The sequence below is a fragment of the Cebus imitator genome, unplaced genomic scaffold (genome assembly GCF_001604975.1).
Source record: "Cebus imitator isolate Cc_AM_T3 unplaced genomic scaffold, Cebus_imitator-1.0 Scaffold196, whole genome shotgun sequence".
Taxonomy (NCBI): Eukaryota; Metazoa; Chordata; class Mammalia; order Primates; family Cebidae; genus Cebus; species Cebus imitator.
In genome coordinates, this window is record NW_016107511.1 from 3,117,824 (window position 1) to 3,133,310 (window position 15,487).

Genomic DNA, 15,487 nt, shown 5'->3' on the forward strand with positions numbered 1-15,487 from the left:
TTGAGACAGAGTCTTGCTTTGTCGCCAGGCACCAGGCTGGAGTGCAGTGGCACGATCTCGGCTCACTGCAGCCTCCACCTCCCAGATTCAAGCAATTCTCCTGCCTGAGCCTCTCAAGTAGCAGGGACTACAGGTGCATGCCAACCACGCCCAACTAATTTTTGTATTTTTTTAGTAGAGACGGGGTTTCACCATGTTGGCCGGGATGGTCTCGATCTCTTGACCTCATAATCCACCCGCCTCGGCCTTCCAAAGTGCTGGGATTACAGGTGTGAGCCACCACGCCCGGCCTGAGAAACATTCTTTTTTTGAGACAGTCTTGAACTGTTGCTCAGACTGGAGTGCAGTGGCATGACCTTGGTTCACTGCAACCTCTACCTCCTAGGTTCAAACAATTCTTGCTGCAGCATCCTGAGTAGCAGGATTACAGACATACAACACCACGCCCAACTAACTTTTTCTATTTTTAGTAGTGACAGGGTTTCACTGTGGTAGCCACTCTGGTCTCAAATTCTTGGCCTCAAGTGATCCACCCGCTTGGCCTCCCAAAGTGCTGGGATTATAGGTGTGAGCCATTGCAGCCGGCTAACTTCTGTTGATTTTAGTGGTAAAAGTTATGATGTGTTCCATTCCAACCTAAGATTTCCAAGTATTTTCTACAAATAGAAAAATACATCATTGAGCAATGAAAGCTTTTTGTTAGTAAATGATTCCAAATTGAATGAATGTAGTTTGTACATAAAATGTGTTAAAATGATGCTTTGTCACTTCAATAAAAAAGAGGAGGCGTGCTGGGATTGATAAGGAGGGAGGAGTCATTCTTTGGAAGATGGTTGGTGAGTCAGGTGATGGACTTTTAAGGTATGCATTCAGCAGCAGAAGTGCTTAATAATATTAATAGTATTTTTCTCTGTGGATTTTGACTAATGTGGAAACCTTTGGTATATCAGTAGAATGAGATCTTGTAGTCAAAAAAAAAAAAAAAAAACGTAAGTTTGCTTCCCTTTTTGTAATTTGCAATTCATATACCTCCTTACAGGATGTTATATTAATTTCCAGAAGCTGCTATAGCAAATTACTACAAACTTGATGGATGAAGAGAACAGAATCATGTCTTGTTGCAGTTCTGGAGGCTGGAAGTGTGAAACCTGACAGGGCCACATTCCCTCTGGGGACTCTTGCTTCCTCCCGCTTCTGGAGGAGAATGACTCCCCCCTCCATATCAATCCCAGCACGCCTCCTCTTTTTTATTGAAGTGACAAAGCATCATTTTAACACATTTTATGTACAAACTAAAATGGCATGGCATTCCTGGGCTTGTGGCTGCATCCCTCCAATCTCTGCTTCTGCCTTCACATCGCTGTCTCATCTGTGTCTGTCTCCCAACTCCCTCTGCCTCCTCTCTCATAAGGATGCAAGTGGCCCATCCTGATATTCCAGGACAAGCTCCTTCTCTCAGGATCCTGAACGTTACCACTTGGTAGTTGTTGTTGTACAGGTAATAGTCATTCCTTTGCCGTGTAAAGTAATATTCACAGGTCCCATGTGCTAGCATGGGAATGAGGTGGCGACATTTGGGCTGCTAATTCTTTGTTGTGGGAGACTGTCCTTTGCATGGTAGGTGTTTCAGCAGTGTTCCTGGCCTCTGCCCACTGGATGCCAGTGACATCCTCCTCCCAGCTGTGACAACCAAAAATATCTTCAAACATTGTCAAGGGTCCCCTCTAGGGCAAGACTGTCCCTGGTTGATGACCACTGCTTTAACCTAATCAGAGCCCATTCTTATCCCATTCAAATATGCTGGCTGGGAAATTTCCAGTCCTGTTAAGAAGGGGGAACATGGAGAATGGATACTGGAGAGGTGACTGCTCCTCTCTGCTACACCTAACATTCTGTTCAGGTCCACAAAAAAGTTGCGGCGTTTTCATCATGACTAAGGCATGGGAGAGGTTGTACATATAATGGTTCCCAGAGTGCCCCTACGAGACCAATAAAACATACCAAAGCTATATGATAAGCAGGCCGAAATGTATGTAAATTGTTCAGGTGAGTCTGTCTCGGGGTTTCTGTACTTGGCAATACCTAAAGGTTTCATGTAAAGCATGAAGGGCTCCAGAAAGAACCTGCTCTTTGCTTTCAGTTGCATTCTGTATGTTTAATATACAGCACAGGAGAAGCAATCAGCTCTCCCTGATGTTACCTATCCCATAAATTCTTTCCTTACGTCTATGTATTTTCTTCTTTATTCCATTTTATTAAGAGATCATCTGATCTCCAGCTTTGCTGGCCTAGAACCTCTGTTCATCTTAAGCTCCTCAAGGAGAAAGGGACTATTATAATCATCTTTCAATGAGTTTGTGAAAGCAATTCCCCCATTTCAGCACTGTGCCTCATAGGGCTTAAAATTTTGACCAAATGACTTGACTTTACATACATCCTTCCCAGACCCTTTAGGACTACTACTGCTTCTCCCCTAGAGGTTTTCTCTGCCTTTTGGAAAACAGGTAGGGGAAAAGGTATCTAGAAACAGCAGTATTCATTATGATAGCCAAAAATGGTTGGAAGGAAAAGAGATTCATTTTACTGTGGTAATTAAAGTGAGAATGGGAGAGTAAGAAGGCATGCTGCTGGTTTTTCAAGAGTCTTGGCAAATGTACTAGTTTTGAAAGAGAAAGAGACATAGCCAATTAGGTTGAAATGAGGTTCATCCCTCCGCAGTCATATTTTACTGAGCCATTTTTCAATAAATGGACTAAATTGTCCCTTGGAACTCAGTAGGTGGTGCTCTTGTGCCATAGCATAGCATCGGCTTTGGAGAGGTTCTGAGAGCACAGTGTCTGGTTCCAGGGCCTGTATCCTGTCGATCCCCTTGTGTAACTGCCAGGCACACCACCTGGAGGGCATCACATGGCTGGTTTGGTGAGCTGCTTTCTGTCTTTGGAAATGAGGGGGCGAATTAGGGTCTTTACCTTCTCTAACCTGTCTGAGCTCTGCTTTCCAGGGGAACCTAAGTGAGAAGCTTACTGACCTTTTAAGGAAAAAAAATTGTGACTCTATTCTTTATCAAACAATTGTAATGTGTTTTGTTACCAGTTTTCCAAGTTTTTTTTTTTATTGTTATTCTTCCGTGATGCCGTAAATCAAAGTTCCTTTCCACATAACTCAGGCTATCATTCTTGTTTATGTTTTCCTTTATGTTAATGTTTGTTTCCTGTTTTAGTTTCAGAGAAGATGCAGTAGAATGAACTATGTAGTAGAGAAATTTGGAAGTGATGAAGGAATGCAGGTGAAAGCCATCAGGTTCATGCAGCAGCTAGTAATAACTTAGCTGACAATTGGCAGGAGCGCATTGCTTTACTCCTTTTGCTGTATAATGAGTTCCTTGGTCCAAACTTGATTGTAATACCATGATGGTGAATAAGGAATCCAGTCAAGTCCACATTTGGTGATGCTGGAGAAGTGTGGTGGGCAAGAAAGATAAATTTAAATCCAGAATGAGTTTTCTATTGCAAGGAGGGCAGATCTGTTGCCAGAAGTTACCAGAAGCATTTCGGGGTCTGCTTTTTCAGCAAGTTTCTGTAGGGGTTATATAAAGCGAAAGTTGCTTCACATATATCCACCAACTGGTAGGAGAGAGGCAGAATGCTAGTAGGACTCACACCTGGATGTGCTGATCTGAACCATTTAGTCACCTGTGGTGTGGAAAGGCTACCAGGCAGGTCCGAGTGAGACCGGGCTGTGGGGCTAGCAGCTGAGCTCCTGAGCTGTGTGGCTGCAGATTCAGTGATGCGCAGTGTGTTTTGGCAAGACAGAGCGCTTCCTCTCCAGTCTGCTGTCCAGTATCTTGTGCACTGAGTTTTTCAGTTTTAATGACTGTAGTTCTGATTTACATACTTTTTAGTTGATTGTTTTTGAGCCGTTTTTTAATTCTGCCTTTTTGATTTATACTTTCTTATTCTTTTTTAATTAGCTTTTTAAAAAGCACCCTAAATATACTTGTTTTTGTTGGTGTTTTTAATCACCTTAAATATATTTTGTTGGGATTACTTTACTATCTTAAGTATACTTTGTTGGGATATTTTAGCATCTAAATATACCCTTTGTTGGACTGATTAACTTCATCTAAAGTGAATTTATGATCTAATGTCTGATTTTGTTGCATTTATTTCTTTAGAGCTTTGGTTAAATGACATATTTTGAATGAGGTTTTAAACAACTTTCTTAACTCATTCGGTTATTTTTCGTATTTCTTTCTCCCTCTCTGCATACTCTCCCCTCTGTAGCCCCATTTTGGTTGTCTCTGCCTGGCTTCTATGGAGCTTGGGTGCAGAACCAGCTTTCATAGTGGGGGCCCCTGGGCAGTCACAGGCTACTTCATGGAATGCCTGGTCCTGGCTGGCGGGTGTCCTCCATCCCTCCCTAGACCATCACTCCATATGCAACACGGAAGCTGCCAGCCCTCCTTCAGGCATGAAGGGGTAAGGCTCCAGTCAGCACCTTCTATTCCAACTTCCAACAGGGGTGCTAGTTTCTTTCTCTGTCCTTTGTGCCTCCTCTGTTTAGCCCCCAGCCTTTCTAAGACCTAAACCTACAGTTTCATTGCCTGTTTGGATTCTAGCATAGGAGGGGCTGGCTGCTCAAGGTTTTGTCCTCAGGGCCTTGCCTCTTTGTGTTTCTGTCCCATATCTGTTTCATAGAAATGTTTATTTTTTGTGTGTGCTTGCCTGCATCCTTTTCCTTTTTTATGTTTTTCCTCTCTTTGCTGTATGTTTGGAGTAGAGAAAATCCATCAAAGAGCAAATTCACTGTGCCATCTTAACTGGAAGTCATGTGAGCAGAGAGTTTTAAGGAAAGAAAGTCAGGTATTTGGTTTTACATAGTACTAAAAGCTAACCACAAGAATGCTTCCTATGAGAGCTCAGTGACCCACAGTATACATTTATTTAAACTCTGCCTGAGGCTCTAAAAGATGAGTGGGATTAGGCAGGTGGGATTTATTAGGATGCTATCGTCCTCTATGCTAAATGTTTCACATTCTATTTTTCATTTTGATGGTAATTTAAAAAAATTCATGTTTCCACACACCTAAATGCCTACAATTCTAACCAAGTAATGTCTTAAGATTTCAGTACCTGCAGTTGTGTTTGTATGGGTGCCAGGGAGCACTACTTTAAATACAGGGAGATATTACAAAAGGACAAAGGTGAAAATGTAAATAGTGTGTTTGAGCTAAGAGACTGCCTTTGCACAGTGGTTCTGAAGAGAAAAGTGATGGGTGAATTAAGCTGTCTCCCAGCATATGTCAGTACTGGCCAGTCAACAGAACCTGCCTGTTGTCAGTACTAAGCTCACATGGTTAGTGAGTTTCAATGACTGCATCATTGATCATGCTGAATTAATTTTGTCAGTTTAAATTTTACTCATTTTGTATATTTGTTGGTATTTAATTTTGTACATTTTTTTTTGTTTTATAGTTGTATAAGAGTTATAAGCATAAGGTTTTTTTGCTTTATGTTTGTTAATATTTAACTAACAAGAAAAATGACTTTAGATAATACTGGGAGCTCTCAATAGTTTTTAAGTTTGAGAACCATGGGTCAAATGGTAATTTAACTCTTGCTGTGCGTTGCAGCAAGCACCTTGCATTTGATTTTGATGTCTTTAGCTTGCTCCTGCTCATGCTTCCTACCTGCTTAGCTCAAGGTCATTGCTGTCTGGGGCCTCTGACACTTCCTTGCCTGGCTGGTGTCCCTTCCTCATGCTCCCTGCAGCCCCCTGTGTTTCCTTCTCTCCCAGCTCTTCCCTATTAAGTGTTATCTGTTATGGGTCCCAATTTCTTCATTAGCCATAAGTTACTTGAGAGCAGGGAACACTGTCATCTTTCTGTTTGCAATGATTTTCAGGGTTCTTGTCATAAAATAGGTTCCTAATAAATGTATGGGTTTCCTTGTTTTTGTTTAGGTAGCAATAAGTTACCTGTGGAACCAAGAGGAGAAAGAGGCAGAAATAACTTGGAGCCAAGTCACCAGTCACAAAGGCAAGAAGAAGCTTCCTAATATTTTGACAACTAATGTGCTCTTCAGCTCACTTTCTAACTGGTCTAACCAAAACCCAACAGTCTTACTGTCAGGTAAGTGAAGTTGAGGACAAGAATGCAAAGAAAGGAAGTAATCATTGAAATAGAACAGGTGAAGGCAGGCTGATATTTTTCCAGTCCAAATGATGGCTCTTCGGTGCTCTGATAGAGAACAAGATCAGGGTTTCTGTCTTAGCAGCCTCAAAGGCGAGCACTATGGTGAAGGGATGCTTTTACTCTGAAGCCAAGTCCAGAGAAGAGCTCTTCTCCTACCACCGCTGGGGACTTGGGTGAGAGAATTGAGCTTAGTAAATCCCCAGAGTTATCTGCTAGATTCAATTTGCTTAACGTTTTACAGAGTCATCTGAAGAGTTTGTATACATACTCTGCACCTGGATTGAAGTTGCCTCCTCCAATTCCTTAGACCCAGATTTTGTTTACAATTGAGGTTTGTTTGAAATTATCTGCAAATTTCAAGTCTTCTGTTCTGATTAGACTATCTCAGAGGTACAACACCGCTGACTCAACAGAGAAATAGCCAGCTCCTCCTAGTGGAACTTTTCTTAAAACCTTGTTGGTTTTAGGGGGAAAAATACCATTTGTTTCTTTCATAAGCACTTCATGGGAACAAGAGTATTTTATTGTGATTTTCAAAAAAGAAAGCCGGTAAATTGACCAGTTTTACCCTGTGAAGTGAAGCAAAGAATCATTACATTTCAGCAAATTAAAAATAGTTATCAGGCTTTCATCAAGGAGGAGGAAGAATCTTGTCAACTTAAGGGGAATTGAACATAAATTTGTTAATTTTATATTTGATTATATTTTAGGGGCTTTAAATATTTTCTGACAAGGTCATGGTGCCCCTAGTTGATGACATTGATTGGAAGCTAGGTATGTGATTTGTTTCATTTTCTTTTTCCATAAATAGTGTGTTTTATAGCATTCTCTCCTGTTTGGTGCTAATTTCATGAGAGAAAGGACTTCATGCTGAGGGGAAATGGGAAAAAAAAGCTCTTTATTCAAGGTGCGTCCACTTTGAGAAGGTTATGTGATCCATATTTGGCATGAATAGACTTAGCTCTCTGGGCTTAGAGATGTTTTAGATCAAAGGAAAGCATTTTCAGACTTTCTTGTCCCTCCAACAGGTACCATATATAGCCATTTTTGTGTAGTTTAAAATGAGCTTTGTTTTAAATGCTGACAGTCTTGGAGCTATAAGGGTTTCTATCAATATAAAATCAGTATGAATTTTATCTGTTTTATTTTTCCTCTACAGTAGCCTTAGTGGGTTTGTTTGTTTATGCATTTATTTTCCATGTATTTGTTCAGTACATATTTATCACACTCCTACAATGTGCCAGGTACTGTGTGAGGTCGTGGGTTTCAAAATATGCTCAGCAAACTAGGTTTTGAGATGTGTCAGCAAGGATGTGTTTGACTGCAGGTAACAGGAAAGCCAAAGAATGGTGGATTAAGCAAAAAGAGCAGTTCCACAGTCGGCTCTGTCGTTGCCTCAACTATGCTGTGAGGACACAGGGCTGTGATTCTTCTGTGCTGTTTGCAGTACATTGGCCAGTCCTCTCAGGCTTCCTTATCCCTGGGTCTTAAGGGGACTTTTGCTGTTCTGAGTGTCACGGAAAGACTACCGTGTTGGATAAGGAAAAAAGTGAACTCATTTAAAACTGAGAAACCTTTCAGTTGAAGTTTAGTTCTCATGCCCTAGAATTCCATAACATGCACGTTGCTACAGTTTGATATGAGAGCAAAAGTAAATACCATGACTGGTCTGTACTAGCCATTCCCAAAACATGGCTGAGGGCCCAGGGTCCCTGAGACCCTTTCAGGAGGTTCACAGTGGTAAAAGTATTTTTATAATAATGCTAAGCTGCTATTTGCCTTTCCACTCACATGTTCTCACTAATGTGCAGTGGCATTGTCAAGAGGTTACATGATAGATGATGATCCCATCGTTCTGATAGCTGATGGAATGTGTGCTTCTATATTTTGTCTTTAATTTTTGTCAGTTTTAGTTTCTGGTGGTAAACATTAACATATATAACTCACATAAACAAAAACTCTTTGGGGTCCTCAGTAATGTTGAAAGATATAAAGGGGTCCTGAGAAGCAAACATTTGAAATTACCTGGTCTGTGTGAATCAAGATTCACCCTGGCACTGGGGAATATCCCAGTCTCTCCTTAAGACATATGGCCCTGCGATTCCTGGACAAAACGCTTAACAAAGAGGAAATGGAGGGCTTAGGGCTGCTGGCTGGGCAACTAGCAGTGTGTGCAGCACTGTTCTGAGTGGTTATGGAGGGGAGGGGAGGGTGGGGATGCAGGATGTTCTCCAGGCCCCACCTCTGCTGGACCAGCCATGACTGGAGCTACTCCAGGTTTGTCATATCTGTGTTGTTGGTTTTTTAATTGTGGTATATATCAATAAGATTGTAACCATCTTAACCACTTTTACGTGTAATTCAGTGGCATTGATTACATTAACATTGTTTAACCATTGCTGCCGTCCACCTGCAGAACTTTTCCATTATCCCAAACAGAAACTGTACCCAATAAGCAGTAATGCTCTGTTACTGTCTTCCCTCATGAATTAATTTGACTCTGTGAATTTGGCTATTCTAGGTACCTCATCTATGTGGAATCACAGAATATCTGTCCTTCCTTGCCTGTCTGATTTAACTAAGCATAGTGTTTTCAAGATTTATTCCTGTGTGTATCAGAATGATATTGCAGTGTGTGCATGTACCACACTTTGTGTATTTGTATATCCTTTTCTCCACTGATGGATATTTGAGTTCTTACTTTGTGCTGCTGTGAATGTGGGTATACAAATACATACCTAGAAGTGGGATTGCTGGATCAATGGTAATTCTATGTTTAGTTTTTTCTTTAAGGAGCTACCGTACTGTTTTCCATAGCAGATGTACCATTTTACATTTCCAGCAGCAGTACACCAGAGTTCTGGTTTCTCTGTGTCCTCATCAATGCTTGTTGTTGTTTCCTTGATAGTAGCCATTCTAAGTGAAAAGAGGTGGTTTTCTGTTTGTTTATAATGAATTAGGATGCATTGTCCCAGCCTGTCACCCAACGTCTCCTCCCTCTTTGTTTTCTTTCTTCAGACACTGCTCAAGTGTTTTGATGCTTTTACTTCCTTTTTCTACTGTCATGAATTGTGCTTGATGAGCTCCATATTCTTGTGAGGTACGTTTTCCATGAAGTTTTTGAATACATCCTTCTCTTAAAGAACAGAATTCACCAAAATGAAGAACATTTAGCCCTGAGGTAAAACTCTTTGTTGCCTGATGTACTTTGAGTCTGAGCCATGTTATCTCAGTAACTCAGACTGTGAGCCCCTGTGGACAGTGGTGTATCTTTGTACCATGGCGATTTGAGTTCATAAAATAGTACTTAGCAAGCAACCAAACTCTTGAGCAATTTATATGTGTGAGAAGAAGGGCAATGGCAGTGGTCCTAAGCTGATGTCATTGTGAACTGGTCCCTTTTCAGTATCTTGTATGTTTGCCCGGCCCCATGGCTGGTTTCCCTTGGAACTTTATCCCACCCGTTCAGGTCTTCCTGCTTCTGAAGGATCTGTTCCCACCTAGCAGGAAACAGGGGTAGGTGCAAGCCTATGCGGATCCTTCACTGGACACTGCCTTCTGTTCCAGCGTCTGCTCTCTTTGCTCATAGGACTTTGCTTTAGTCCACTCTGCATAGGAATTTCTGAAGGTCACTTTATTTTTTCCTGGAAATACTGAGGAATCTAACAACTTCTGTTGTTTTTAGTCTGCGTGTGTGGAGAAGGTGAAATCATGGTTTGTTTTGATTCCCAAGGGACTGGGTAAATGCACCAAAAGATACATTACTCAAGAAGTGGAAAATGTGTATTTCCTTCTAATTTTTCATGCCATTTGCTTTTGCTACATTAGTATATGCTGTGCATGTGTGTGCAAAATACTTGTTAAAATCCTTAGTTTTCAAGAAATATGTTATAAAACATCAACCTTTTTTATTTCTTAAAAGATGCTAAATGGTTTTTCTCTAAGAGCTAGTAATGAAATGAATTTAGGAACAGACACTAGGCAGAATCATAAGAAAGTCAAAGATTTACATATGGAGCAAGATAAAGGATGTTGGTATTGAGCAAAATATGTATAGTCAGCTGTCCATTGTCTAGTAGGGTTTGTAGATTACCTGGGATGAAGAATTAGTACATTTGTGAAAAAAGTTGAAATTACCATAAATCTGAAGAATCAGCCCCATTTTTCAAGACATGCATTTTTTCGAATTCCATGGAAGCCACCTTGTGTGTCTGCTTTAGTGTAATACTGTCTTATTCCTGCCTGAGTAGTGAATTGAATGTCTCTCCCTCTTTGTGACAAAGCCCTCTTGGACGAAGCAGAAGCTGTACAGCTAAGATAAGGGGCCGAGGAAGAAGGTTTTGGATTTTCCCCTTCTTAAAGCTAGAACTGGCAAAATGGAGTTGTTATTATTATTATTATTATTATTATTATTATTTTGAGATGGAGTTTCACTCGTTACCCAGGCTGGAGTGCAATGGCGCGATCTCGGCTCACCGCAACCTCCGCCTCCTGGGTTCAAGCAATTCTCCTGCCTCAGCTTCTCGAGTAGCTGGGACTACAGGCACGCACCACCATGCCCAGCTAATTTTTGTATTTTTAGTAGAGGCGGGGTTTCACCATGTTGACCAGGATGGTCTCCATCTCTTGACCTCATGATCCACCCGCCTCAGCCTCCCAAAGTGCTGGGATTATAGGCTTGAGCCACTGCACCCAGCCTAATGGAGTCATTATTTGCGGACATGAAGGAAAAGAAGGGAGCAAGTGCTAGGACTGTATCTCTGCCCATCCTGGTGGATGATTTTAATATTTTCAGACAGAGAACTCAGGCAAAAAACAGAAAATACTTACTGTTTCAACAATTTGAAAATTTTTATTGTATTCATCAAGTACTGTCCATCACATTTATAAACTATAATACTTTTTCTTTCTTTCCTTGCCTGTGGGGTGATTCTTTATGGTAAATGTGAATCTGGAAGTTTATTATTATTGTTATACTTTAAGTTCTGGCATACACGTACAGAACGTGCATGTTTATTACGTAGGTATACAAGTGCCATGGTGGTTTGCTGCACCCATCAACCCATCATCTATATTAGGTATTTCTTCTAATGGTATCCCTCCCCTATCCCTCCACCCCACAACAGGCCCCGGTGTGTGATGTTCCCCTCCCTGTGTCCATGTTTTCTCATTGTTCAGTTCCCATTTATGAGCGAGGACATGTGGTGTTTGGTTTTCCGTTCCTGTGTTAGTTTGCTGAGAGTGATGGTTTCCAGCTTCATCCATGTCCCTGCAAAGGACATGAACTTAACCTTTTTTTGTGGTTGCATAGTATTCCATGGTGGGGATGTGCCGCATTTCCTTTCTCCAGTCTATCATTGATGGGCATTTGGGTTGGTTCCAAGTCTTTGCTATTTTGAATAGTGCTGTAATAAACATACATGTGTCTTCATAGTTGAATGATTTATAATCCTCTGGGTATATACCCAGTAACGGGATTGCTGGGTCAAATAGTATTTCTGATTCTAGATCCTTGAGGAATCACCACACTGTCTTCCACAATAGTTGAACTAATTTATACTCCCACCAGCTGTGTAAAAGTGTTCTATTTCTCCACATCCTCTCTAGCATCTGTTGTTTCCTGACCTTTTTAAATGATTACTATTCGAACTGGTGTGAAATGGTATCTTACTGTGGTTTTGATTTGCATTTCTCTGATGACCAATGATGATGAGCTTTTTTTCAGATGTGTGTTGGCTGCATAAATGTCTTCTTTTGAGAAGTATCTGTTCATATCCTTTGCCCACTTTTTGATGAGGTTATTTGTTTTTTTCTTGTAAATTTGTTTAAGTTTCTTGTAGATTCTGGGTATTAGTCTTTTGTCAGATGGATAGATTGCAAAAATGTTCTCCTATTCTGTAGGTTGCCTGTTTACTCTGATGATAGTTTTTTTTGTTTTGTTTTGTTTTGGTTTGGTTTTTTGCTATGCAGAAGCTCTTTAATTTAATTAGATCCCATTTGTCAACTTTGGCATTTGTTGCCGTTGCTTTTGGTATTTTAGTCAAAGTCTTTGCCCATGCCTGCATCCTGAATGGTATTGCCTAGGTTTTCTTCTAGGGTTTTTATGGTTTTAGGTCTTATGTTTAAGTCTTTAGTCCATCTTGAGTTAATTTTTGTATAAGGTGTAAGGAGGGGGTCCAGTTTCAGTTTTCTGCATATGACTGTCAGTTTTCCCAACACCATTTATTAAATAGGGAATCCTTTCCCCATTGCTTATTTTTGTGAGGTTTGTCAAAGATCAGATGGTTGTAGATGTATGGCATTACTTCTGAGGCCTCTGTTCTGTTCCATTGGTCTATATCTCTGTTTTGGTACCAGTACCATGCTGTTTTGGTTACTGTAGCCTTGTAGTATAGTTTGAAGTCAGGTAGTGTGATGCCTCTAGCTTTGCTCTTTTTGCTTAGAATTGTCTTGGCTGTATGGTCTCTTTTTTGGTTCCGTATGAAATTTAAAGTAGTTTTTTCTAATCCTGTGAAGAAACACAATGGTAGCTTGATGGGGATAACATTGAATCTATAAATTACTTTGGGCAGTATGGTCATTTTCACGATATTGATTCTTCCTATCCATGAACATGGAATGTTTTTCCATTTGTTTGCGTCTTCTCTTACTTCCTTGAGCAGTGGTTTGTAGTTCTGCTTGAAGAGGTCCTTCACATTCCTTGTAAGTTGTATTCCTAGGTATTTTATTCTCTTCATGGCAATTGTGAATGGGAGTTCACTCATGAAGTGGCAGTCTGTCTATTATTGGTGTATAGAAATGCTTATGATGTTTGCACATTGATTTTGTATCCGAAGACTTTGCTGAAGTTGCTTTTCAGCTTAAGGAGATTTTGGGCTGAGATGATGTGGTTTTCTAAATATACAGTCATGTCACCTGCAAACAGAGACATTTGACTTCCTCTCTTCCTATTTGAGTAACCTTTCTTTCTTTCTCTTGCCTGATTGCCCTGGCCAGAACTTCATAGGAGTGGTAAGAGAGGGCATCCTTGTCTAGTGCCAGTTTTAAAAGGGAATGCTTCCAACTTTTGTTGATTCAGTATGATATTGGCTATAGGTTTATAATTAACTCTTATTATTTTGAGATACATTCCATCAATACCTAGTTTACTGAGAGTTTTTAGTGTGAAGGGGTGTTGAATTTTATCAGAGGTCTTTCCTGCATCTATTAAGATCATGTGGTTCTGTTTATGTGATGGATTACATTTATTGATTCGCTTATGTTGAACTAGCCTTGCATCTCAGGGATGAAGCTGACTTGATCATGATAGATAAGCTTTTTGATGTACTGCTGGATTTGGTTTGCCAGTATTTTATTGAGGATTTTTGCATTGATGTTCATCATGGACGTTGGCCTGAAATGTTCTTTTTTTGTGTGTCTTTGCCAGGTTTTGGTATTAGGATGATGCTGGGCTCATAAGTTATGGAGGAGTCCCTCTTTTTCTTTGTTTGGAATAGTTTCAGAAGGAATGGTACCAGCTCCTCTTTGTACCTCTGGTACAATTCAGCTGTGAATCCATCTGGTCTTGGGCTTTTTTGGTTGGTAGGCTATTAATTACTGCCTCAATTTCAAAACTTGTTATTGGTCTATTCAGGGATTTGATGACTTCCTGATTTAGCCTTGGGAGGGAATATGTGTCCAGGAATGTACCCTCTTCTAGATTTTCTAGTTTATTTGCATAGAGGTGTTTATAGTATTCTCTGATTGTAGTTTGTATTTCTGTGGGATCAGTGGTGATGTTTATCATGTTTTATTGTGTCTGATTCCTTTCTTTTCTTTTTTATTGGTCTGGCTGGTGGTCTATCTATTTTGTTAATGTTTTCAAAAAACCAGCTCCTAGATTCATTGATTTTTTTTTTTTGATGGACTTTTCATGTCTCTGTCTCTTTCAGTTCTGCTCTGCTCTGATCTTAGTTATTTCTTGTCTTCTGCTAGCTTTTGAATTTGTTTGCTCTTAGTTCTCTAGTTCTTTAAATTGTGATATTAAGGTATTGATTTTAGATCTTTCCCTTTTTCTCCTGTGGGCATTTGGTGCTATAAATTTCCCTGTAAACACAGCTTTAGCTGTGTACTGGAGAGTCTGGTACATTGTATCTTTGTTCTCATTGGTTTCAAAGAACTTACTTATTTCTGTCTTAACTTTGTTATTTATCCAGAAGTCATTCAGGAACAGGTTGTTCAGTTTCCACGTAGTTCAGTTTTGAGTGAGTTTCTTATTTGTGAGTTCTAATTTGATTGCACTGTGGTCTGAGAGACTGTTGGTTATGATTTCCATTCTTTTGCATTTGCTGAGGAGTGTTTTACTTCCAATTATTTGGTCAGTTTTAGAATAAGCACAATGTGGTGCTGAGAAGAATGTATATTCTGTTGATTTGAAGTGGAAAGTTCTGTAGATGTCTCTTAGGTCTGCTTGGTCCAGAGCTGAGTTCAAGTCCTGAATATTCTTGTTAATTTTCTGTCTCATTGATCTGTCTGATATTGACAGTGGGGTGTTAAAAGTCTCCCACTATTATTGTGTGGGAGTCTAAGTCTCTTTATATGTCTCTAAGAGCTTGTTTTATCAATCTGGATGCCCCTGTATTGGGTGCATGTATATTTAGGATAGTTTGCTCTCCTTGTTGCATTGGTCCTGTTACCATTATGTAATGCCCTTCTTTGCCTTTTTTGATCTTTGTTGGTTTAAAGTCTGTTTTATCAGAGACTGGGATTGCTACCACTGCTTTTTATCTCTTTCCATTTGCTTGGTAGATCTTCCTCCATCCCTTTATTTTGAGCCTATTTGTGTCTTTGCACATGACATGGGTCTCCTGAATACAGCACACTGATGGGTCTTGACTCTTTATCCAATTTGCCAGTCTGTGTCTTTTAATTGGGGCATTTAGCCCATTTACATTTAAGGTTAATGTTGTTATGTGTGAATTTAATCCTGTCATCATGATGCTAGCTAGTTATTTTGCCTGTTAGGCGATGCAGCTTCTTCATAGTGTCAATGGTCTTTACAATTTGGTATGTTTTTATGGTGGCTGGTTCCTGTTTTTCCTTTCCATATTTAGTGCTTCCTTCAGGAGACCTTGTAAGGCAGGCCTGGTGGTGACAGAATTTCTTGGCATTTACTTGTCTGTAAAGGATTTTATTTTTCCTTTGCTTATGAACCTTAATTTGGCTGGATATGAAATTATGGGTGTAAAATTCTTTGCTTTAAGAATGTTGAATATTGGCCCCCACTCTCTTCTGGCTTGTAGGGTTTCTGCAGAG

At 40.1% G+C, this 15,487-nt stretch overlaps 1 protein-coding gene across 5 annotated transcripts in view; it reads left to right on the forward strand.

Annotated features, from left to right (window-relative positions):
- FANCC (FA complementation group C) overlaps window positions 1–15,487 on the forward strand; it is a 238,045-nt gene that overhangs the window by 33,695 nt on the left and 188,863 nt on the right. For 2 of the 5 annotated variants that reach the window (XM_037745253.1, XM_017547208.2), the window contains exon 2: window positions 5,962–6,130. The exons of 2 other annotated variants lie outside the window; for them this stretch is intronic. The gene's annotated coding sequence lies outside the window, so the exon portion shown is untranslated. Of the gene's footprint in view, window positions 1–5,961; window positions 6,131–9,211; window positions 9,294–15,487 lie in introns of all 5 variants that reach the window. One more of the 5 variants, XM_037745255.1, reaches the window with a different exon arrangement.